A 27226-nucleotide genomic window follows, 5' to 3' on the forward strand; every position below is an offset into this window, starting at 1 on the left:
GTGCTAGTAAACTACTGAATTGTACACTTTAAAATTGTGCATTTTATGGCCTATAGATTACATCATGATAAAAAAATATGTATACAAAAACGTAAGTTGACTATATGGGTTGCATCACTAAGCTGTTTTATCTGTTGCTTTACTTTCACATAAGCAGAAATATCACTCACAGTCACTTCTTTCCAGCTCACCCAATTCCATTTTCCCCTGAGTGGGAATGAATGAATCCAGACATACCAACTTCAAGAAAGATTACTGAAGAGACAGATATGTGATAAAAGAGGGCGTATTGGTACTTCAAGAATGTTTTTTAGATAACTGAGCCTTTCAGCCCCATACCAACCTTAGTCATACACTAACAGATCTTGTTGGGCTCTGTATACTTTGGAATAATTCTCAAGTAATTGAAATATGCACCTGAAAAACCCTCCTAAGAGGGTTTATGTGGATGTTTGAATGGTACATGTTAGTAAATATTCTGAAGTAAATAGAGACAATAATGAATCGGCTTCAGATGCATCCCAAAGTAGGCAAGTAAAAGTTCCATGCAACCAGAGCATACTCATTTGGTGACACTAAATAATGAAGAATACAAAAGAAAAAAAAAAAAAGAGCTCTAAGGGTCCTCCATCTGAGACCACGGGCTTAAATCACAGAGAATCAACTAACAAGCCTCATTCAACCTGACAACAAGCCTCACGCAGAGGTGAGAATGTTAGTGCAAGGGTTCCACATAATCATTATGTGGTCCAGAGGTTTGCAAAACTTCTCTATGCAACATACCTCCTCAAAAAAGAATATATGTGGAGGTTTGCAGCAAGCGTTCTGGGCTTCACTTCTCAAGCATCAACTTGGTTAGAAGGGAGGTGTTAGAAACAGGGAGTGTGGAGATGGAGAAGGTACAGTGTCAATTAATACCGAAAACTGAACCCCTGAACTGCCACTCATATTGGAGTATATATTACAACTATTTATCCTGGCTGTCTCCTTTATCTCTGTTTTCACCTTGGGGGAAATCCAAAACTTAGATGAAAATGGCATCTATTAAAAGAACTTTTTAATCACTCTGGAAAGTGCCTTTATTTTTCCGGAAGTCTCATAACACTTATTAATCCTCCCATACTGCTGTCATGAATGACAAATCTGAGATAAACTTCCCTTTTTGCTTTGAGTTTGCATCTAAAAGAATATGATTCTGAAAGAGAGGTTTTAAGAATTTACAGTGAACTCACTGAGTTATTTACTGCCTAAATTTTCCTTCATTCTCACCAAGGGAGCACATTTATTATATTTTCTCCCTCCGTGCATTTATATTTCTGTGAAGTTTCCAGAAATGGAAGGAAGTGGGGAATTGGCATACTTATTTTGCAGTCAGGGAGACTCTTCACTTTTTAATAGCTCATAATACCAACAGGATAGTTGAATCAAATACAGGTTTTGGCTAGACATTTTTCTAGCTTGATTTTTTCAAATTGTGATCAGTCCATTTCCACATTGCTCCTACAGCTGGATGTAGTTTATACTTCAAAATCTCTGAAAACATAGGTTACAAGTTTTCTAGTTTTAGATGGGTTGGGAAAGTCCTTTGATGTTTTTGAGGTGAAAATTACCCATCAAAGAAGTGGAGTTAAGCATGTGCACCAGAAAAAAAGAGTATATCCTATTTTTATACTTGAACTAACAAGGAGAAAAACAAAACCCAAAGTCCCTGCAATTGAAACAATATATTTTATTAATTTCAACCTTCCATAGTAATTTTATCCCAATCTCTCACAGGCCCTTGGAAATGTTAAGACAACCAAACCAAAATTATCAGTAGGTTTGTTATCCAAACAAACCATGACTTATCCACAACAAATTGTGAAATCTCAATTTCTTTCTCATGTAGTATGTTTGCGCTATTTCTCCTAATAACACACACACACACCCTACATCAATTGCTTAGTCTTATGGATTGCAACAAAGTTTAATGCAGTAAAAATCCTATTATGGGATACTGTGCTCTCCCACAGATTTAGACAGCATGAAATATAGAATTCATTTCTTTCCCAAGCTTAAGTAGTTGGGTACCAATCTAGAGTAATTGAAATTTTGGTTTCTTGTCTAGGATCATCAACTCTACTGTTTCTCTTCCTTTCTCTATGAGTGGAAGTCTTCATAGACTTTACAGTCTCTTGTAATTTATGTAAAATATGGACATTTACGCAAAATGAGTTCCTAGAGTTATGCAAAGCCTTATTCCTCACCCAGCAGCAATTTCATAGGACAAACACCTTCTGGATTGATGGTCAAATTGCTTCACTCACAAATTGTTGAGTGGTTCTTTTCTTTCTTTGTCCCCCACCTTTTACATGTTGGTGATCAAACAAGCCTTTCTCCCTGTGGTGCCCATTGCTTGAGAGCCCTGAGCACCCCTTACAAACCACCCCTCCTATTATTTCCTGGGCCAATCCTGTCTTGCCTGCCTTACCGTGTGGGGCTTCCAGTCCCTCTCAATTTAGCAATATTCACATTTTCGTGTGTTGGCTGCTCAGTCCTATCAGTCTCTGCAACCCCATGGACTATGTAGCCTGCAAGACTCCTCTGTCCATTTTCTTGGTAGATATTTTTTCAGTAAAAGGCCTCTTAGACATATACTATGTTGCAGTTTATTTTTTATTTTGGTTGCCTGGGGACTTTTAGAAAGAAACATCTGTGTCTTTTTCATCCCAGACTCTCACACACACACACACACACATATACATAACATTAGATTGCAAAAGGAAGTTTTTAGTCTTAAGTTTCCTGAGCCTTTAAAAAAAACTTTAAAATTATTATTTTCTTTATCTCCCAGTTTCACTGAGATATAATTGACAAATAACACTGTATTCATTTAAAGTACACAACATAAGGATTTGATATATGTATATATTGCTAAATGATGTCTCATGGCAGGGGAAACATGAGTACCAAAAGTGCCGGTATCACATTCTCACAGCTTAAAACAAGAGGGAGGAAAAAAAACATCCCTTACCTCTTGGCTGGGGTTAGAAAACTCCTGGGGAAGGTCTCTGATTGTTTCCACTTGGGACACATGCTCAGTCTGGAGCAATCAAGGGCCCAGAGACTGGAGGCTAAGTCTGTCTGTGTTATGTGTCCATGGTTAGGATATTCTGGGTCTGTTTACAAGGGTAAATGGAAGGCAAGCTTGTGGATTAGCTATCCAAAGGACTTTTCCAATGAAATGACTGCAAAAGCTACATAATACAAAACAACCACCACGTCAAATGAGTTGCTGAGATGGCAAGAAATTAAAAAATCCAAGAAGCCAGAAAATAAAGTGAAAGAAGAAATTCTGGGGAGTGGTTTAGCCTGAAGGAATCTATCCAACCTTAGTGACTGTGAACTTTTATTTTGATTGCTACAGCAGGTAGAAGAGACAAAGTATGTTTTTATTATAAATTTTCCCTCAAAAAAAAGGTGACCTGAAAATATAAGCAAGGAACAAGAAATCATAAAAATGATCTAACTGACTCAAACAAGAGTCATATAGAACCTCATGTCAGAGACCGTCTGTCTAGATTTTATTCTTTAAAGACATAAGGACAACCCTAAGCCATCTCTCTGATATGTCACTGATCTCTGGGGACTCTGAACGGAGGCTTTGGATCTGTGATAAAACTGCCTTTATGCGTTCTCTGTGTTCCCTTTTCTGCTTTATTTACTCATTCTACAATTATGCTCTGCACCATGCTGTCTCTGCCCTTAAGGAGGTCACAGCGCAGGAAAAACTCGAGTTCACAATCAGATAATGACACCACTGGTGACAAGTGCTGCAGAAGAGTAGACAAGAGGTGAGAGGAGTTCAGGAGGAAACTCCTAAACCCACCTGGGTAACTAGGCTGGTTTTAAGTTGTGACCTGAAGGCAGACAATTGAGGCTGGGCACTTCAGGCTGTGGGAAGAACAGGGTGCACGTGGAGAATCTCCAGAGGTTCATATTACTGACTCACAGAGGGAGTGTGTCGAGGAGGAGAAGATACAGGGACCAGGCCTGAGATTTTGCCCTGTAGGGTTGGAGGGTATTAAAGGATTTAAAAGTCAGTGACATGATTGTGGCTGCAGGAAGGAGCACTCAACAACACTATAGCAGCTATTCAGACCAGGGGTGATGATGAACTAACCAAGGCAGTGGGGGTAGGGGGATAAATCTGAGTTACTTAGGAGGTTAAATTCCCATGACTGAAGAAGTCCAGCAACAGAGAAAGGCAAGGCAAGGATGACTCTTTGGTTTCTAGTTTGTGTGATTAGGTGTAAAGTGTGAATAAAAGTTTATTATGAAAATGAAAGATAAATGTTGTTTGTAAGAATGTAATTTTAAAACTATAGGGGAGTTGGAGCAAAAAATCCCAAGGAGGTAGGAAATAACCTAAACTGGTCAGCTAAGCACAAAGAAACGTTATTGGACGAAAGTGGGAAGGGCTGGTTTTCAGAAAGACTCAGAGCTGGTAAAATTAGCCAAAGCGAGGAGGAAGAAGATTATCTTTGTTTCCTGGTGCCATTAAAAGCAACTGGGATGGATGCCCAGGATCCTATTACAGCAGTTTCAGCTTCTTCTAGAGACAGAACTTTAGTTTTTTCTTAATTCTCCAATGAGTTTTTGGTATTTTATAGAGAGTTATTTCTTCAAAGGAAGAGCAAAATCTGAGTTTGTCCTGTCGGGGTTACAAATGCTCTGGTTAAAACACATTAGGGCAATCAAATATACATAGGTTAGTCTCACCCACGCTTGTCTCCACTATCTGTCCTTCTAGGTGGCTTGGCTTCTTGCTAAATCTAGAGTGTTCCCAGAACACTCAAATATGTGGTTTACTAAAGAGGAGGTGGGAAAAGGAACATTATCAATTGTTGCTAGGCTTGTTGACTTGTTACTCCCCCATCTCTATCTCTGTGTCTGGCTTGAGCCATGAACCATGAAACTGAGTCAAAGCTCACCATTCTTCGCCTCTTCGCCTCTGTCACTGCTCATATTGAAGAACCTGACTTGCTCTTCTTGACTTTTCCTTTCCACTCTTTCTCTTCATCTTGTCCTAAACCTTCATATGTATTTATTTTATAACCTGAGTGAATCCAAAGACTCCATATTGCCAGCCTCAGCACTGTCACATTCAAAGAATTGGATCAACCAGAAGTAATGAAAATTAATTTGAATCCTCACTTATGTCTCACGAAGAACATTAAAGGCGACCCAATTCAAAATTCAGGCTTCCCTGATAGCTTAGCTGGTAAAGAATCTGCCTGAAATGGGGGAGACCTGTGTATCATTCCTGGGTTAGGAAAGTCCCTTGGAGAGGGGAAAGGCTACCCACTTTGGTATTTTGGCCTGGAGAATTCCATGGAGTGTATAGTCCATGGGGTCGAAAAGAGTCGGACACGACTGAGCAACTTTCACTTTCAATTCAAAATCCACAGGACTGCTTTTCAGACAAGCCACTTTTGCAGTCTTCTCACTCCCCAGCTCCCTTATAGCTCCACAGATGCATCCATGGATGAGTTTCTGGTCAGATTTCTTAGTCCCTGACCCCGACTTATTACTTGCTTCTGTCTAACAGGGTTGAAGTGGCAGGGAGGGAAGGCACATGCCAGAAATGTCTAAGTGGGCTGGGTTGAGAGATTCTATTGATTTCGGTTGCAATGTCCTTGAACTTTTAACACTTCATTGGAATTATTCACATGCCTGTTTCTCTCACTTAGATCAGTAGTCCTCCACAGAAGTATCGTAGCCCACTAAGGTGTTGGAATCAGGCTTGAGGAAGGGCTTGGGTTATTACTATTTTTAAGGGAGTTGTGCTTAACTCTTAGTCTATGCAATTATCTGGAGTGAGTGACCATAAAATTCTGGATGTACTGAAAGAGTGAAATACTAGACAGTAAAACCAAAAAGGTAGGCATAGCCACCATACTCATTTCTATTCTTTAGCTGTAAAAGGAACGAATAAATGCACTTTTATTGTGTAAATTGGGATCTATTTTAATGTCTTAAGTGCCAGTAGTTGTAATATAAGTCTTAATCACAAGTTAGTTGCTTTCAACTTGAAGTTATTAATATAAATTTTATAATTCACATATTCTTAAAAGAAATAGATGGAGGAATAAGAGACAAGGCAAAGACCGATTCTAAACTCGTCTGATGCATGCAGATTTGGGGGACTTCTCATTTTTTTTTTTTCTCCTGAAAAAATAATGAGTTTTATATTATCAGCCCAGATCTCACGATGCAGGATTTGCTTGAAACTCTGCCTGATATTTGCTGTTAAGGTTTTCATATAAACTTTGTATTGATTCTGTACTAAAGGATATAGAAAACTGGCTTTAGGCAAACAGTGAATGTGTGCTGGACCAGCTTCCTTCTTTTAAATTTGCCTCGTTATGTATCATTGTCACCCTCCTCGTGCCTGTGTGCTCACATGGCTTTGCTAATCTGAGTAGCACTGCATCTGATTTACCACACCTGGGAAGCTGTCTCTTGGGGGTGCGGGAAGGCAGAAGTTGTAGTTTGGGTGCCAGAACATGAGAAGTTTGTTTCTGTTAATATACTTATAAAGTCAGCAAATTATATGTACTATATACATATATATTACATACATAGGTGGAGAGAGAGAAAAAGAGAGGAGGAGATTGTCTCTAAATTCCAGTCCCTTTCCCCTAAGATCCTTATTCACATCTCTTCGTGTCTAAAAAGCACCTTAAATGTAATTATCAGTACAACAAAGTCTTAATTTATTCCCTTCCCAGTTTACCTTTTCACAGTCTATTCTGTTCTAATAAATGGTAGCACCATCCCCTCAATGGCAAGGACTAAAAGCTAGGTGTTATCCTTGTATCCTCTCCATTTATCACCTTACACATCCATCAGCAAATATTTTGGGGTCTACCTCCAAAATACCTCTTGAATTTGCCCACCTCACTCTTTGCCCAAACTACCTTTTTTCCCATCTTAGTGAAAGTTGCTCAGTCGTGTCCGACTCTTTGCGATCCCATGGACTATACAGTCCATGGAATTCTCCAGGCCAGAATATTGGAGTGGGTAGCCTTTCCCGTCTCCCAGGGATCTTCTTGACCCAGAAATCGAACCAGGGCCTCCTGCATTGCAGGCAGATTCTTTACCAACTGAGTTATGAAGGAAACATTTTGTAATCTATCTTATATCATTTTTTATCCAGATTGCCATAATAACTACTTTGTTAAATAAGACAGTATTACCGATGGACAATTATAACTCAACATCTTCAATATGACATACTCTTGCTATGTATAAATAATATAAATAACTATGATTTGATCAACTATTTATTTACTTCAGAAATAGTATCTGTTTTTAATACTACTGACCTCTGAAATGATTATTTAATCCCACATAATTATAATAGCAATAAAAACTAAAAATCAAGTGGTAGTCAAAAATGACAATCTCTATGGTGTGTGTGTGTGTGTGTGTGTGGTGTGTGAGTGTGCAGGCAGAGCTGAGGGAAATATAAGAGCTAACCTCATCATACATCTGAAATTTTAGAGAAAGGTCAGAAACTGTCCCCTTTTAAAGAGCATAGAGATTGTTATAATATGGATATCTGACTCCCTGTTAAAAGAATATAGCTAATTTAAACCTCAATTTGTAAGCACAACGATGGTATGACTAGGATGCTAAAGACATATCAGTAAGGAGTCTTGGGAATATCCCTGATAATGGAGATGTTACATTCCAAATTAAGGTGGCTAACTGAACAAAGGTATCAAATTTTTCTCTTCTTCAAGTGCAACCAAAAATACAGCAAGGGGTTAACATTTTCTTTAGTATGCTTAAACAGTAAGGAATGCTTTAAAGGGATTTAAAAGATAAAGAAAGACAGTGAGAACAACAACAAAAAAAGAGAAAACACACACAAAATTTTGGAAGCTAGAAAAGAGACAGAACATGGTAAGCAACTTAGCAGAGTACAGAGTTGAATACTAAGCCAGCAAGAGCAAAAACTGAGACACAATCTGATTTTCATTGCAGGGTATTCAAAGACTCATAAACTGGAAGTACAAAATACCTCTGAAATGGAGCTCAAAGAGAATGTTAAATAATACTGATTTGATGAAAACTGAATGAAAAAAATATTTCTGAACTTACCATTATATGTTTCTGGGCAACAGATTCCTCTCTACCCACGATAGTTCAGGACTGGAGAGAGTAAAATACAGGGCCTCTAGACTAGGGAACATAAGGCAAAGTTAATGGCATTGATACAGTAGCAAAAATAGGTAGGTTAAGTGATCTTATGCAGATTGTTTACTGAGATCTCAATTTCCCTCATCCCCTAGAACTCTAATAGACAGTACTGCACCCTCAAAAGAGAAGGTAAAAGTCTCATATTTACGAAAATGGATTAGGCCCAGGGTTTGATTTGGGCAAGGCCTAAATCACTTTCCTAAATATAAAGAATACTGTACACCAGCGGATCTCAACAAACAAATAAGCGTCTCTCAACAACAAATATTGTATATCAGTTTCTCGATGAACAACCTACCTGATCACTCTACTTAAGAAGGTTAAACTCCACAAGTCAACTTACTCATTATGGACTTTGAGTCAGCTTTTTAAACTTTCAGCAGATGGACATATAAAAATAAGTCAACAAAAAGGAAAATAAAGGTAGTTTGTTGGAGACAGACACTACATAGTTTAAAAAAACCTACCAAAAACTTAGATGAATATACCAGGTGCATGAATTGGGAGATTCAAAAATGAAAAGTCTATAGATTCAGTATAATCTCAACCAAAATCCAAGTAGGATTTTTTGGGCAGAAATTAGTGAGCTCATTCTAAATGTATATGGAAATGCAAAGCGCTAAAAGTAATAAAGATAACCCTGAAGAAACAGAATAAAGCTTGAGATATTGTATTTCCAGATATCAAGACTTATTGCAAAGAGAAAGTGACTATGACATTCACTGTAAACATGACAGTGTGATATTAAATGAGCATCGATAAACTGAACAACAAAACAGAATAAGAAGCTGAATAAAAAATAACAAACACATATAGGGTTAGCTTCTACATGTTGTTTCACTCCAATACAGTTAGAAAAGAACAGTGTTTCCCCCAAACTTCAGATAAACAATTAATAAACAAATAAAAAAATAATAAACCTAAGCATCTCCAATCTATAGTATATCTATTCCAGGAGTGCCTTCTTTGGCATCAGAGTAAGCTCCTAAAGGACAAACCGCCACAGAAATTTTAGCAATGGCACAAATATCACCATGACTAGTCAACAAGAAATCTAGAATTACTCATGCCAATCCATTTAGAATGATTTACAGTCCATCTAAGGAAGAGCTGGTACCATTAATAATTTCTGCCAGACTTGGCGACAAGTTTCTTTCAGTCTTTTCTATTTGTAAGATGCTCACCACTGGGAACACTGCTCTTACTGTACAAACACTGAGTTAGTAATTCTTTCAGGGAGAGTGTCTGAATAATCGGGGGAGTCACATTTTGGAACTCACATCTAAGTTGGAATTTTCATCTTTGGTGATTTATAGAATTATATTTCAGAGTATTCCTACAACATATGAAGTGCTACTCTGAGGCAAACTGGACCAGAGGTTCTGACTGCAAAGGAATTAGTAGCCAGAAGGAGCACAGTTGTCCGATACATGAGATCAGAACTAGGACCTTACATTAGTTTGAGTACATATTTGGATCTCTATTAGTCTGTTCTAAGTGACAATTTCTTGGCCCACCATTCAGTGGAGGTTGTTGAATTCAGATTTAAAAGTACCTCTAACTGATTAGTTGTAATAATTGGTCCTTTTTCTGAGAGGGGGTCACCATCAAAGTCCATAGGTAGATTTTTAAGGTCATTTGTTTATGTAGGTGCAAGTGGAAATGCTACTGGCTATAATTTCCTGTGGTCTCATTTAATGAGACCAGATTTGTGCAGAGGTTTTTTTCCCCTTATCATGGGGGTCTGATGGCATATCCAGCAGTTGGTAAGATTAAAAGTAGTGGCTACTGTTTGGGATGATCTAAGAAAGGCATTAGAATAACTCTGTTCTGACCTAAGAGTTATCAGAAAGAGAAAAGAAAAGAGAAATAGGGTAATTACAGATGGATAACAACAGGGGTCTAAGGTAATTGAGAAGACAACGGTATATCCAGAGCAGACACACTTGGGACTTTCCTAGTGGTCCACTGGTTAAGATGTCACACTTTCAATGCAGAGGGTGTGGGTTCGAGTCCCGTTTGGGGAACTAGGATCCCATATGTCTTGCAGTGCAGCCAAAAAATAAACTTAAAAAAAAGAAAGAAAACAGAACAGACACAATTGACTATGGACAGAAGAGTCCTTTGGAGCCTCTAGAAATAATCCCTTTGGTCTGTACTTAGTGTGACAATTCCATTTGCAAAGCAAGCCTATCTCTATTGGAGGAGTTGTGTCATGAAGCAGAAAGAAATATTTTTTAGTCATTACCCAAGGACTTAGAAAAAGGGAAGGTCTGTGGGTTATTTAAAATATCCATGACCTGTGTGGTATGTTTACTTCAAGGAAAAGATTGAGCGAAGGGGGCAGGATTTGATGTAGAAAGATCAATGCTAGTATCTACCAAGTATTGATGAAGCTGACCATTTACATTTATAGTTAATTCACCTTAAGTGTATAAGATGAAGGCTGTATGTTGGGTGCTTTTTCCTTTCCTGGAGTATTCTCATTGATCTGAATCGAGGGATTTTTCCGTCTTGGTTTTCTTCTGTAAAATGGATCAATGTTTTTTATCTAGTGCTCTTTTTATTTATATCATCTATAGCTGTCCTAGTTAATAGGTGGTCTGTTAGGAAGTGGGTCACCTACCTTTTTGACCTGGAAGGCTGTAAGTTTACTTGGGGCCTGCCTTGTTTTGTTCTCAAGGCCTTTCAAAATGTCATGCCAGTTGTTACAGGACTATTTCCTATTCTAATTTTTGTTTTCTAATTAGGTCTTAGATTTCAGAGTTAATTTCACTGACAAAAATGAGAGGAAAGGTCTGCAGTTAACATCAGTAACTTCTTTAACTTCCAAATGTTATCAGCGACATTTTCTAGCCTATCCCACAAAAACTACTATAGTTGCATATTTGATCTTCTTCCTGGAAAATCACAGTGCGATTAATGAAATCAAATCTAGTAGATCATTCAATAAAGAAACATTTTTATTACAGATAAAAGAAACATTTAGAAAAATACATATTATATAAAACATTTTTATGAAGTAGAAAAATATATCATTAATGATGATTAATAAATCATTTTCTAAATTGAAGTCTCAACAGCTTGGTCATGTGACTCATGTTCACAGAGCATGAACAAAGCTGATAAAACTGAACAACTGAATGCGCAATGCTGAAGATATAATTTCGAATCTTTAGTTTCCCAGTAAAGTACAAACACCTTGAAAATTCAATCACAGTTGCACAACAAATGCACTGTGTTTTTCTCTCTCCTTACTATCTTTGCTACAATGCTGTCAGGTAATTTTGAACTGAAATTGCATATTTTCAACAAAATAATTTTAATGAAAAAATGTGCCTGAAGTTATTCTATTTTTTGACTGACTGTATCTAATTCAGTGTTTCCAGAAGCATGATTTTTAGACTACTATAACTGCAGGGTATAAATAGGTATTACAAGAAAATAGGAGAGGAGGTAAGGAGAGACTGAGATGAAAAAAGTTTAGTAAAAAGCAATGTGCTAATCAATGAAAAATCATTTGTTTTGCTTTTTCCTTTAATATTTCTCAAAGCATGTCCATCATTTTAAGATAAAAACATGTAGTTTAACTTTTTTAGTGTATAAGCCATGAAGTCATTAAAATGCATTGACTAATGAAATTATCAGGCAAGTCAACTGTTCATGAAGAAGGAAATGGCTGCGAAGAAGCAATGAATAATTGCTTAAGTAGTTTGTGTAGTTTAAGAAATAAAGCTGCAAAGAAAACAAAACTATATCTTTCAAAATCTCTCTTGGCAAGTGTTGAATTCTCTGAAGATTTCCAGTCTCAAGGGAATGAATCATTGCAGCTGCCTTGCTGCTTATTAGAATGGCATTTGTAGTTTGATTATGCTGATTTTTTTTCATAAAGCATTGATCATGTAGTATTTCCTATGAAAACCTCTGGGAAAACCAAATTTATATTTTTACTAAATAACATTTAGAAAAATTCATTTTAATTTTAGGATTCAATTAATGTAACTAAATGACAGTGAAAAAAAATCTTGCATTCCGTAGATGGAGTAGAGCAAGTAAAAAATTTAAGAGGGTATAAGCTAGGGCAGAAAATTAAGCATTAAATAACAACACAAAACACTAAAAACAGGTATTACTAAAGTCTTAGAAGTAGTTTCTCATGGAAGATTGTTCAAATATTACTCATGATGCATTCTGCACAATCAAACTTTCAACTCTTACAGAAAAAAATTATGCCTGGATGTTGAATGAAGCGGGGAGTGGAAATGAATTATAAATTGAATTGAGCTGAAGGAGCTATGTCACTGCACAGTATACATCCCCCTACTGCTCTCTCCTGCATCATTCCACCTGCCCTCTCCCTTATCCTTTGTATGTTGCTGGTGTTAAACCTTAAGGCTGATTCCATGAGTCTGCCTTCATGTTAAACTTTAAAACCAAGAGTGAAAGGAAAAATCGGGGCTTATATATATACACCTAAGGACACCTGAGGACAACCAAAATGTCTTGTGGGTTTCATGCTGTCAAAGCAAAAGTTGACAAAGTCAGCAGGCAAGAGAGAGTTTATTCAGGTTTATTACCAATATGGAAGGGAGACAAGCTGTCTGAACTCAACCCTCCTGAAATAAAGGGCAGGAGGGTTTTTAAATGCTGGGGTGAGCAGGAGAACATCAGCCAGCTGTGTTTGCTAATTGACATTACTCAAAGGAAAAATAAACTTTCTTGCATCTTTGTGACAGAAAGTAGTTTTATAATTCAAATGAAAGTAATCACTGAAGTCAGGCTCCTACTCTTCCAAAGAAACTGGAAAATAGTTTCTGTCTTCACTGGAAAATAGTTTGCTATCTTCACTGATGATTACATTTCAAAAGGATGACTCCCAGGTCCTTGACAAAGACAGTTCTGGATTGTAAAACTGACAAGAGGCTTTTGAATAATATTTACAACTTAAAGGAACAGAAAATAATTTAAAATTATCAGCTTTCTGAAGTAAATGCTCTAAACAAAGAGAGGTCAGAGATCTAGAGGCAGAAAAAAATCCTGTCTAAAGACTGGCCAAGCTGAAGGGAAGGTCAATATCATCTTGGTTAGTCCCCTCTTTTTGCTCAAGGGAATTTAAGTTTCCCATTGAACTTCTGAGAAAAGCTAGTTCATGGAGTTGACTTCAGCACATTTCTGTTGTTGAGGACCTAGGTGAACATCTGCTGAGCCCGGATAGTAGAGAATATTTGCTGGATGGTACAAGCAATGAAGTATTTAATGAAGGGGTTTCAATAGAAATACAAAGAAAAGCAAACTTTAGTGGTTGGAGCAGACTTTAACACAGAAAGAGACTCACAGACTTAGAAAATGAACTTACGGTTGCCTGGGGGAAAGGACAGGTAGGGACTTTGGGAAGGTCATGTACAAACTGCTATATTTAGAATGGATAACCAACAAGGACCTACTGTATAGTACATGGAACTCTGCTCAATGTTATGTGCCAGCCTGCATGGGAGCGGAGTTTGGGAGAGAATGGATACATGTATAAGTATGGCTGAGTCCCTTCACTGCTCACCTGAAATTACCACAACATTGTTAATTGGCTCTACCCCAGTACAAAATGAAAAGTTTAAAGTCTGGGGAAAAAAAAAAAACTTAGTTTTGGAGACCAAAGCTCACACAGTTGAAAAGGTTCAGTGGTAATTCAGTGCATTTTCTGATTTGCACTCTGAAAGTTTTTGGTGATGACAGAAACATCAGAGAGGTCTGGGTTTTCTGCAGCAGAGAATGGAAGATGCAACAGTTCTATGGACATTTTGAGTGGCCCACAGAGCAGCAACTTCAGGCCTAAAATCTGCCCTTACGTGATCTGTTCTGGTATAAACCTCAAGTCAGCCAGCTTCAGTTCGCAGGACTACTTCTGGTCCTGGGGGGACCAGCTGTGAAACACTACAGAATCCCAATAAAGATCTGGGTAGATTTTAGTTCTCAATGATGCCAAGTCAGGAGAGTGAGAGACAATTTGGAAACATCAGTCTGTAGACCTGGAGTCTGATATTGAAAGGAACTGTAAAAATGTCAAATTTGATAAGAATTGACAATTCATGTAAAATGTACAGGTAGGTAACAAAATAATTTTACTTACAGAGAGGTAAATAATAGATCAAAGGCAATGAACAGGACTAGAATTTAATAACTCACAAGGGCAAGCTATAGTTTTTCTATTGAAATATAAAATTTCTCTTGACAGTATAGGTGCTTTCATTCAAAGTAAGATTATCCTCAATCACAAAGTAAAGTCTTGTCTCATTAGATTTCATTTGATTATTTGTGTAGATGCAGCAAGAATGGTAATTGACTACATAGACCTTTTAAAATTCACTTTCCTGGGGTTTTTCACAAAAAATTCTCAGATTGGGCTTTTAAAGCAGTGAGGCTAGAAAACTAAGCAAAAAACTCATCACTAGGTTTCACATGCAGTGGTGGTGCTAGTTAGTTGTAAAGAACAGCCTGCCAATGCAGAAGGTTTAAGAGACGTGTGTTTGATCCCTGGGTCGGGAAGATCCCCTGGAAGAGGGCATGGCAACCCACTCTAGTATTCTTGTCTGGAGAATCTCAGGGACAGAGGAGCCTGGTGGGTCACAGTCTATAGGGTCACAAAGAGTTGGACATGACTGAAGTGACTTAGCACGCACACACCTATAGATTTGGGTGACTCTCTCTTTCTTCTTGGGATTCCCTAAATACCCTAAGATTCTTGTTCCTAGGAGGAAGTGATCTTTCTTACTCACTTTAAGGCTGGGCATCCTCTAAGCTAGACACCAGGCCAGAGATCCTAAGAGAGTTTTGTAGGCATTGACTCCATAAAGTAAACCCTGTTTTCTTAAACATCTTTGCTCATATCTAATTCTATGCACATCATTCTCAGATTTGCCATTCCAGTTAAAGCCTTGGTTACATAACCAATGTTTCCAATTATGTCCTGCTACAAGGATGACAGATTCTTATTGAACCAATGAAAATAATTATATTGCAATGAAAATAAGTAATCTCAATAAGAGTTTCTGAATTCTGGAGGAATCAGCCAGGGAGAAAAAGATGAATGTCTTGTTTCTGTTTATACAAGTATATTCTACTAAATTGTTATGTTACAGATAGATTAAGAGAAAAGAGAACATGAAAATATTAGCAATATTCCAAACAAAACCCATAATCTTCCTTCATCAGTTCATTCAGTACTATGTAACTAATTCTTCCCCTGCTAGGTTAGCATTCTTGTCCTAGGTTAGCATGCTCATGAGCCCATCAGCAACTCTACTACAGTTAAGGAAATTTGGACTCAGTCCAAATTCAGGGAAACATCAGAGTAAAAAAAAGTCTGTGGATAACATAAGACTTCAAATGGCTATGTTTAAAGATCTAATGAGGGTTCATTACAAAAATAATGCAACTGGCAAGATAATTTGTTTGGTGGGAATATAAACTGGTGCAGCCACTATGGAAAATAGTTCAGAGGTTCCACAAAAAATTAAAAATAGACCTACCATATGATCTAGCCTACCCACTTCTGGGGATATATCCAAAAGAATTAATATCAGGATCTCAGAGAGCTATCCACACTCTTGTGTTCACTGTGGCGTTATTCATAATAGCCTAGACATGGAAGCAACCTAAATGTCTTTCAACAGATAAAGAGAGAAAGAAAACATGGTCTATACACATATAATGGAACTCTTTGATTAAGGACACCTACTTCTCTTTCCATCTATCCTTTTGGAAATCTAGTTGCTTGTTAGCACTAATTGAGCGTGCCATATGCCACTGCATATGACATGGTTAATCAATCCATTTTTTACGAATTTGTTTTCCCCCTTGGTTTTCTATTTTCACTTTTCTTTCGGAAAGCTGCCCAAATAAGAAACCTTAAGTCATTCAGGACACCTCCCTTTGGCTTAGGTTTTATATTTGGTGTGTGTTACTACTTTAATTCTCTCTCTGATTTGTCTTTCTGTAAAGCAGAGTATTTAAGAGTGGAGACTTGAAATCAAGACAACCAAAATGTAAATCCCAGGCGCACTGTTTATTAGCTATGTGATCTTGGGAAATAATGGTAATAGTTAAAATAAGAATACAAATAAGAATAAGGCTCTGTGTCAGGCACTATTCTAAATACTTCACACATATCAATTCAATTATTATAATTTATGAGATAGATCCTATTAATAATCTCACCTTATAGGTTAGAAAACTGATAAACAGAGGTTGAAGAACTCAACAAAGGTCACGTAAGTAGTATATGTTCAGCCAGAATTCAAACCTAGTCTGACTGAAGAGTTCTACCTTTCATTTTTATTTTGGGCTTTCAGCTTGATACCTAACATGTAGTAAACAATAAATATCAGCATTCTTATTAATACAAATACATGCCTTTTATCAAATTTCATCATTTCTTACTTGTACTATCACATAAGTATTTGCATTAGTCTCCTTCCAGGTCCCCAGGTTGATCATTCTCACACTGCTGCCAAGAATATCTTTCTTTCTTTTTTTTCAAAGAAAAATGAATTAACCATAATACTTACCTGTATGAAAAAGTTTTTAATGATTTCCATTTATCTACCAGATAATATTCAAGCACAGCATGGTGTTAAAGGGCCTTAATAGTGTTGCCCCAAATTAATTAATTTTCTCACCCCATATTTTATCATTTCTCCTTCCTCATTCATTCCATGCTTGCCTAACCCCAGGCACAACGAAAGTTTACTGGTCTACATGGATCTGTGGATTGTACATCTTAGTGTAGGCTCAGCGGCATTAGCTTACTATGTTGAACTGATGGTAGGGCATCACTGGGGCCCAACTAGGCTTCAGTTGGTAAGCAGGGGGTGAGGGGGTCCCTGGGTAAAATCTGTCATTAGTATGTGGATGCTAGGTAACAGATAAGGAAGCTACGCCCATGAAGACCAGTAGGTGGTCTCAGGTCCTAGGTCTGATTCTCAGAGAGAGCAGTAAGCAGATGAAGGAGGTTTTTTACAACAGACTCAGGGCCCATGCTGCTTTGGAATTGGGGGGTTCAAGCTTAAGAGCAACTTGGGGACAGCCACTGTCCCATTTCTAAACCAAATGCAGGACAGCTCCAGGAGCATATTCAGCAAGGTGACAAGGCGGTGCATTATTCAGCACCTGGGGAGTGGGAGGTAGAGGGGTAATCACTGAAAGGAGGGCATGAGGCTGCTGACTTGGAGCACATGTGAGGCATTCCAGGGATCCCAGGGACAGGAGAAGAGATACTGTGGTTGCTGGGCTGCTGAGTTATGAATATTCTCCAGTTAGGCTTGGAGCTGGGATAGGGAAATTGAATAATAATGTGGAATATGGATAATAATGTTCCCTTTGCACCCATATATAGGATTACTGGAGCTTTCCTGAAGGCTCAGCAGTAAAGAAATCGTCTGCCAATGCAGAAGACACAGAAGTGGATTCAATCCCTGGTTGGGACGATACTCTGGAGGAGGGCATGGCAACCCACTCCAGTATTCTTGCCTGGAGAATCCCATGGACAGAGGAGCCTGGCGGCTACAGTCCATGGGGTCACAAACAGTTGGACATGACTGAAGCAACAGCACAGCATGCAGCATGGCATGACTGAGACACTTACGGATGCTAATCATAATTTATTTTGTGATACACTCTACAACTTATCTGGTGAGGCTCATATTTTTGATCTTATATTTAAGGATTACTGATCTCCCAAATTTGCTGCTACTCTCATGGTAGTATTTCAAGAATTTCCAGGCTTTCTCCTGCATTTTCCGTAAGTGGAACAAAAGGGACCCAGCACCCAGTGGAAGACTGGGTTTAAATCCTGTGTGCTAGAGTGTGAGTCTCAGGACTGAAAATTGGTGACTAAAAGCAATCCTGCTTTATGGTAGACTGCAGTGGTGCACTGTGAATGCTAAAAGACAGCAACATGTGCAGCGGTCAGATTCCAGGTCTCCAAATTAGGACCTCATATGATGTATTGTTCCTTTTCCAAGACACCTACAAATGACACCTACATGCTCTTATTCCTTCTTCCAAATGGCCCCTCAGTCACTCATCATCCAGGGGTGACTCATTCTACCTTGTTTATACTTGAGCATATCAGACAGGAGTCCTTTTCACACATGTCATGATTTCCTTGAGGGATGTATGTTTCTAGAAGGATGCTGAAACACACACTTGCACCTGGGTGGAACTTCTCAAATGTGTGAAATGTTATCTACAGCTTAGTCAAGGCCCTGGCAGTTGAGCTTAGAGTCTATCTCTAGGTATCAGAGTCCTTAACACAGATTGTAAATAGCTTCCTATTTCCTTTGTGTTTTTGCTTTGTTGTAAAGAAACATTAAAACTTGGTGGATGTGTGTTGTTGGCAGTGTGCAGTGTAATAACAGGACAAGTAATCAGATATTTTAAAATTCTAATCAGCCTGTTCCTGTAACCTAGTCTTAAGTGCCTCTAGCCTACAATCACCCCTAGAGATCTCAATGACTTTGATTTTGTTTAATTACCAGTGAAAAAGTAGATACTCATTCTTTGTTATCCCCTTGCTGTCTTACAATGACATTTACTTTGGTGTCATGTAATTCTGAAAGTATCATCAGTACAGTAGTCATTATTACTGTAACACACTATCTGACAATATTCTACTTATTTTGTTTCCCTGAACTGTCACCAGAGATGTCTATTAATACAAATTTTGTCACACTTTTTGAGGTAAGCCACAGATACTCATATATCTTCTTTGAGGAGTCTCTCACCTTGAATGTATGATGTATGTTCCAATAAGGATAGAAAAGGAAACTAGCAAAGATGACATCTACCCAAGCCAAAAATTTTCAATTACAAAGGGAAAACATATATGAAATCACTGCAGTAATTTATTTACAGCTTAAAAAGTATGTTTTTAAATATTATAACCAAATAGAAACCAGAGAAACAAATTCTTACTCCTAGGTTCTTGTATCCTAGCATTTGATTCATAGTTGACTTGTAAAATAAATTTTTCAATAGTTGTGGACAAGATGTAATATGCATGGAGGGAGAAATTATGTATATACATGTTTATCAATTTTCTAAATTTCAAAATGGAGATACAAATATATATCCCTAGATATTACTTCCTAGTGATTTCATGTGAATAGACTTAAAAATCCAAGAGATTCCATTGACTTAGGAAATAGATACTGTTTTTTAGCAAAGAAAGCAATCTTTATTTTTACATACTAACTAGTCTGATCTCATTGGTGGGCTTAATATACCATCAAACCACTGCTCTGTGGGGCCAAGCAAGATCTTTAAAACACCCAGGAGCCAGTACACATAATCATATATCATCAAGTATAGTGTATTAAAAGGAACGACATGGTCTACAAATGGCCACTGGAAAAATTTCTTTAAACTTCACTAGGGCAAAAAGAAAAGAACTAAAGGAATTTGACTTGGGAATAAGGGACTGCTTTGGGTTCAGCTGAGTGGATGAGACAGGGAAGGCATGGAATTGAGTCCCTGCGGGAACCTGAAGCCTTGCACCCCCATCCCCATACCCCAGCAATGGCTGTCTTTGGTCTACAGCCCCACCAGCCAAGAAGGACACTTCATCCAGGCCTAGCAGCAGAACAGACAGAAATACAAAGGCGTGGCCCAACCCTCACTAGCCCAGGCTAAATCTTCCAGACACTAATGAGTCAAGCACAGGGGCTGTTGGTGGCCACCGTAACCCACTGCAGATGCAAAAATGATGAGTGTGGCTGCATGAGGCAAGGGACTTAGGACTTTTTATTCACTAGGAAGGTCCCAGAAGAGTGCCTGGCACAGAATAGGTGTTCAATAAATATCTGATGATTGAATCTCTACCTTCTACATCATAACCAGTCTGGCCACACTGATAGGCATTATACAAGGTCTGCTTTATACACACGAAATGTCTGAGGCATGACGGTTACCCAGCAATTTCAGACACACAGACATGTCGGGCATGTGTTTCTTTAATTAACCTCACACAACGGGAAAAGGACAGTCTCTTCAATCAGGTGTGTTGTGCTTGGGCTTCCCTGGTGGCTCAGATGGTAAAGAATCCGCCTGCAGTGTGCGAGACCTGGGTTCAGTCCCTGGGTTGGGAAGACCCCTTGGAGGAGGGCATGGCAACCCACTCTAGTATTCTTGCCTGGAGAATCCCATGGACAGAGGAACGTGGTGGACTGTAGTTCATGGGGTCGCAAAGAGTCCAACACGACTGAGCGACTAAGCACACAGCACATACAATAGAATGAAACAATTGCTGTCTTACATCATATACAAAAATTAACTCAAAATGGATTAAAACCAATAAAACCTCTAAGTGAAACATAGGCAGTTAGCTCCTTGATATCAGTCTTGGCAATACATTGTTTTGGATTTGACACCAAAATCAAAGAGGAAAAATAAACAAGTTGGAACTATATCAAACTAAAAAAGCTTCTGCACAGCCAAGGAAACCATCAACAAAATGAACAGGCAACCTACCCAATGAGAGAAAATATTTTAGAATCACATATCTGATAAGGCACTAATATTCAAAATATATAAAGAACACACACGCCTCCCCCCCAAAAAAAACCCGAACAATCTGATTAAAAAATGGGGAGAGGACTTGAATACACATTTTTTTTCAAAGAAAGCATACACATGGCAAACAGGAACATGAAAAGATGCTCAATATCATTGATCATCAGAGAAATGCAAATCAAAATGAGATATCACCTCACACCTGTTACAATTGCTATCTTCAAAAAGACAAGATATAACAGCTACTGGTGAGAATGTGGAGCAAAATGCAACCCTTGTGCACTGTCAGTGGGAATGTAAATTGGTGCAGCCATTATGAAGAACAGTATGGAGGTCCTCAAAAAATCATAAATAGAGCTATCATATAGTCTAGCTATTCCACTTTTGGAAAAACTAAATTCAAAAAGATATATGCACCTGTATGTTCACTGGAGCATTATTTACAACAGCCAAGATCTGGAAACAACCTGCTGCTGCTGCTGCTAAGTCGCTTCAGTCGTGTCCGACTCTGTGCGACCCCATAGACAGCAACACACCAGGCTCCCCTGTCCCTGGGATTCTCCAGGCAAGAATACTGGAGTGGGTTGCCATTTCCTTCTCCAATGCATGAAAGTGAAAAGTGAAAGTGAAGTCACTCAGTCGTGTCCAACACTTAGCGACCCCATGGACTGCAGCCTATCAGGCTCCTCAGTCCATGGGAGTTTTCAGGCAAGAGTACTGGAGTGGGTTGCCATTGCCTTCTCCAGGAAACAACCTACATGTCCATTAATAGGTGAATGAATAAAGAAGATGTGATATGTATACACACATACACAGAAACATATACACAATGAAATATTACTCAGCTATAAAAGGAATGAAATCTTGCCATTTGTGATAACATGGATGGAATTATGAGGGTACTGTGCTAAATGAAATAAGTCAGACAGAGAAAAGAGAAATACTGTACAGTTTCACTTATATGTAAAATCTAAACAAACTAACGAACCACCAAGCTCAGATATGCAGAACATATTGATGATTGCTAGAGGTGGGGAGTGGGGCAGAAGGGTGAAGGGAGTCAAAAGGTGCAAAAGTCTCAGTTATGCAGTGAATAAATCATGGGGATGTAACATTCAGCATGGAGACTACAGCCAATAATACTGTATTGCATATTTGAAATTTGCTAGGAGAGTCATCTTAAAGGTTAACAGAAGAAAAAAAATTCTATAACTATGGTTGGCAAATATGCATATTTGAAATTTACTAGGAGAGTCATCTTAAAGGTTAACAGAAGAAAAAAAATTCTATAACTATGTTTGGCAATGGATGCTAACTAGACTTACTGCGGTGATCATTTCATGATACCTCCAAATATGGAATAATCATGCTGTACACTTGAAACTGAGACAATGCTATATGTGAATTATACCTCTTTAAAAACAAAAATCAAATTAAAAAATTTACTTTAGAATTTCTACAATACGTATTATAGTTTCACCTATTTTGAACCTGAGGTACTGCATAAAGATGCCTACAATGCTGTACACAACTTTCAAAACAATTGTGGTAAGAACATTTCACATGAAATATACCTTCTTCTTTTTTTTTTTGTTAGAATATTGTGATGAGTAAAACTTATCTTTCTTTTTTTTTTATATTTATTTTTTTTATTAGTTGGAGGTGAATTACTTCACAACATTGCAGTGGGTTTTGTCATACATTGACATTAATCAGCCATGGAGTTACATGTATTCCTCACCCTGATCCCGAAATATACCTTCTTAACAAAATCTTAAGTGCACAATAAAGTCTTTTAAACTATATGCACAATGTGGCACAGCAGATCTCTAGAACTAAATCACCTTGCACAGCTGACATTTCATACTTGCTGAACATCAACACCCCACTTCCCCTTTTCCTAGCTCATGGCAGTCACAATTCTACTTGATATTTCTATGAGTATGGCTACTTTAGACACGTCATGTAAGTAGAATCATGTGATATCTGTCCTTCTCTGACTGGCTTATTTCACTTAGTATAATGAACTCCAGATTTATTCATATTGTGGCATATGGCAGGATTTCCTTTTTATAAAAACAAGTTGAAGGTTTGATGGAATCTGTTCACATATTCTAAAGACTAAAATCAGTGAAACCATACACTGATTTCTCAAAAGTATATTCAGTAGACTTAAATGTCTCCTTTTAATTATGACAATAATTAAATATAATAATAGATATGTTAACATTTCATAACTAACACATATTCTGCTAGGATGACACATAGCACACAGGATATAATTTAAATAATAATCATAGGTTATGATTAATAAAAATAATAATAATCATAGTAACACTCTAGTGTTACTCTTGGAGTAACATTGTACACATAGGATTTGAATAAATACCTAACACTTCAGTCTAAGCAGAGTTCAAGCTGGGCTTAACATGTTCAGGGTATTTTTAATTCTTTCTTGCAATCAATCAAAGAAATAGAGTCTATTCACTTAGTGTTAATACAGATCAGATTCCAGGCTAAAAGCTATTTATATATTCAAACATTTTTTATCCTTATGAAAATTACATAAAGAAAGTATGATTAGCCTTATTTTATAGATGAAGAAATTAGGTTTAAAAAATTATACATTCAAGGAAGTACAATTTATAAACAGCATTGTGCAAATTATATGTGATATGTTCACACTCTAATGCACTCATCAGGTAAGACCAGTGCTGCTCACGCGGCAGTTGTGAACCACTTATTATGGGTTCAACATGAGATAAGTCTGTTCTGGTACGTAAATCAAGTCAATCACAATTCACCGTCCCATTAATATATCAGAATTGTCAACTAGAGGGCGTCTGTTATCCTCATTATAAAAGCAGAATTTCTATCTCAGTGTTCATTGCTTTCTTCACTGAGAAAGTCCTGCTTAAAAGAAAAAAGTCAGCTGAACACCACCGTGTCCTTAGTGACATGGTCTATGTACATTCTGATGCAGCTCCTTATCCGGGTGGGGACAGTTAGCAAACCGTTCATGCTGGCAGGGGTCTACAGGGCACTCTGGGAGTAACACTGCACACACAGGGTTTGAATAAATACCTAACACTTTAGTCTAAGCAGAGTTCAAGCTAGACTCAACATGGTCAGGGTGTTTTTAATCCCTTCTTGCAATCAATCAAAAAACTAGAGTCTATTCTGTATACACAACAAATAAGGCACTATAACAGAAGGTGGTGGTGATTTTAAAAATCAGGATCCTTGCCCACTTTAGGAAGTTTGCCATCTGAATGGAGGGAAAAATCTAACGCCAAAACATCTAATGATACTTAGGCATTAATGATAAAGGGACAATAAATGATTTGTGTAGACCACCAGGATCCCATCCCTGTAGCTGGGGGTAATGAGCTCTGGGTTGATCTGTCAGAGCTTCATGGTAGAGGAAAAATATAAGCAGGTTTTTTAATGATGAAACACTCCATATGGTTTGAGAAAAATGCACAGGCAGAAAAAATCAGCACATTCCCAGAAAAATGAGGGAAAGTAATCAAGAAGAGTTAAGAATCTGAAGGAAGAGGGAGGAGTAGGAAGGTAAACTTTCCCTAAGGGACACCAAGTGCAGATGCTTAATAAACATACTGAGTTTCTTTAAGAAAAGCCTTTTACGGCTAAAGGCTGCCTGTCTTATAAGTGAGCAGGGACTTGGGTAGAGACAGTGTTTTCCATTTTTAGTAGGCAAGGGTGCGCTTTTTTTTTTTGCATAATTGTGACTGCATGAACTGTCATGAATACCCTGTAGGTTTAGTTTCAGTTCAGGTTTATGTATGAAGGATGGGACATTTTATGTATGAACAACTTCTAAAAAGTCCTACTCTGGCAAAGAATCCATATATTCATAGCTTTTAGACATATCTGATCCAGAGTTTAGGCTTAAGTCAAAATGGATTTTCCTAGGAAAATGTTAGTAAGTAATATCCTGGGATATATTCCAGAAATAATCAGTTTCTATGATATTTTCCAAGTTTTAGTTTAAATTGAGAAAGCTTGTTAAAATATATACATAGGGACTTCCCTGGTGGTTCAATGTCTAAGACTCCATGCTCCCAATGCAGGGGACCCAGGTTCAATCCCTGGTCAGGGAACTAGATACCACAACTAAAGATCCTGCATGCTGGTACTAAAACCCAGTGCAGACAAACAAATACATATATTTAAAAAAATATATGTATACATTTGTTACAGAAAAGAACTAACTTACTAGTAGCAAATATTTCTTTTCCTCCCTGTTAAGCTCTTTTCTTATACTTTGTTTTTATTCTTACAAAATACTAAACATACAAATCTATAAACTCAAAATGAGTGAAAGACAATGGCTGAATGTGAGGTTTGTTCCTCTCCATTTCAAAGTGAAAATGTTATCACTGTCTTAATTCATAAAGGAACCACTCAGGGAATATTTAAACTGCCAACTATATTTATATCTCCATGCAATTTGTGTAATATAAGAAAAGCCTTAATTATTCATATTTAAACCTGTGTAAGTGACTCACAATCATTTATTGAAAGTTTTAATTGCCTAGGTTGTTTCATGGAAGAAGGGAAATACCTGCCAGAAAATCCATTAACATGCCAATAATTTCACTAAGTTTCAGCAAGTGGTTAAGGTGAAATCAAGATGGGATATATTTGCATTTCAGCTTAGAATAATAAACTGATATTTGCTTAACATTTCTAAGTGAATTTACACATCTTTCCCACAAGCCTTTATTTTTGTATTAGTTGCTTCTCATTTCCAGATATACTCTTGTGTAGTTAAGAGCTAACATCAAACTAAGCCTGAAGAATTCATTCAAGAGAGGTGGAGACACCAGAGGAGAACAGGAAGCCCCCCGTGGCTATAACCACACACGTAGCTGTGTAGAGACACCTGGTCAGAGGCTCAGGTTCCTTGGTAAGGAAGAATCTGAGCAGACGAGTTTGCATCAGGTCAAAGACAGGTAAGACTTTTAAGAGAAAACAAAGGAAGGGGAGCAAAGAGAACAGGATGACAAATTAAAATCCAGGAGTCTGATCACAGAAAGGAGAGATGGCATGCCAGTTTTAATCAGATTTAAAAAGTTGATGGGATCAGAAGAAAGAGGTCAGAACTTTGGGGTCAAGAGATGAGCTTGCTCCTTAGAAGGGCCTGACCTTAAAGTGGGTCCCGCTTGATAGCCAGAATCTCTCACAATTGCCCTCAAATGCTTTGCATTTGGTTGCCTCTGCATGTATATGTATATTCTGTCCTAAAATTTGAAGTCTAAATTTCCATCTTTTTCTTCAGCACCTTTCCATTAGTGAACTTCAGATACAAAAATAGAGGTTCAATATGTTCCATGGGGTTAAAGTGTGGAAGGAAAGATTTTCTAATTTAGAGTTCTGAGCAAAGGCTTCCAAAACACTGTCTTTCTTTCTACCTTTTTGCTGTCAGTTATGAGTTTCATTTTGCCTGCAGAGAAATTTTTTTCATGAGCAGCTGCTTTCCTATAGGACAGAATAACACTTGTGACAGCATCCTCAGTGCCCCATCATTGATTTATTTTATTCACTATGGTTGCAAAGATTAAAACCAATTATCCAATGAATCTGTAGATTCTTACAGAATTCAATTTGAATTCAGCACAAATGAATGAGCCATTAAACATGTTTCCTACTTTTCCTGTCACTGTATGATATTAAATCCTTGAAAATTTTTAGTTGTTCTTAGTAATTTACACTGTTTGAAAATAATATGCTGTGACATAGCAAACAGAAGTCAAGTCTACAGCTGATTTAACTCAGTGTACTCCAAATCACAATTCATTTTCCCACTAATACATCAGAGTTGTCAACTAGAAGATGTCTATTATCCTTATTACAGTAACAGAATTTCTATTACAGTGTTTATCACAAAATTTCATAGAAAATACTTTCTGACGTGCCTTGTGAGAGAGTTCTTGCTATGTGTGGAAGAAAAACTAGATACCCTGGAGATCCTATTGTAGAGAAGCTGGAACAAGAACATGATCTAAATTATTTGTTCTTAGGATGGAAAACAATAATAGACTTGATGAGTGACTTTCTAATGTTTAACCAGAGTCTAGTATTTTTGTGTTACTATAAACCACCTGATCTTTAAATTTAGAACATCTGGGTGAAGCATTAGTTCATAGAGAGTTTTTGTGAAGGTCAATTCTGAATTAGTATTTATGCCACGTGTTTATGCTCTTGCTTAGGAAATGAGTTAAGGCGATAAGTCGTTTTATCCCTGTATTTTGTGAAAAGCAGCACTCTGCTAGGCCCTTACTTTCCAAGAATACATGCGTGCCCGCACCTGAGTCTGAGAGTATGCAGAGTATCGGTGGCAGTGTAATCTGAACAGCACCCACCTAGGCAGTTTCTTCCCTCATTT

Source organism: Muntiacus reevesi, chromosome 1 (assembly GCF_963930625.1).
Source record: "Muntiacus reevesi chromosome 1, mMunRee1.1, whole genome shotgun sequence".
Lineage (NCBI taxonomy): Eukaryota > Metazoa > Chordata > Mammalia > Artiodactyla > Cervidae > Muntiacus > Muntiacus reevesi.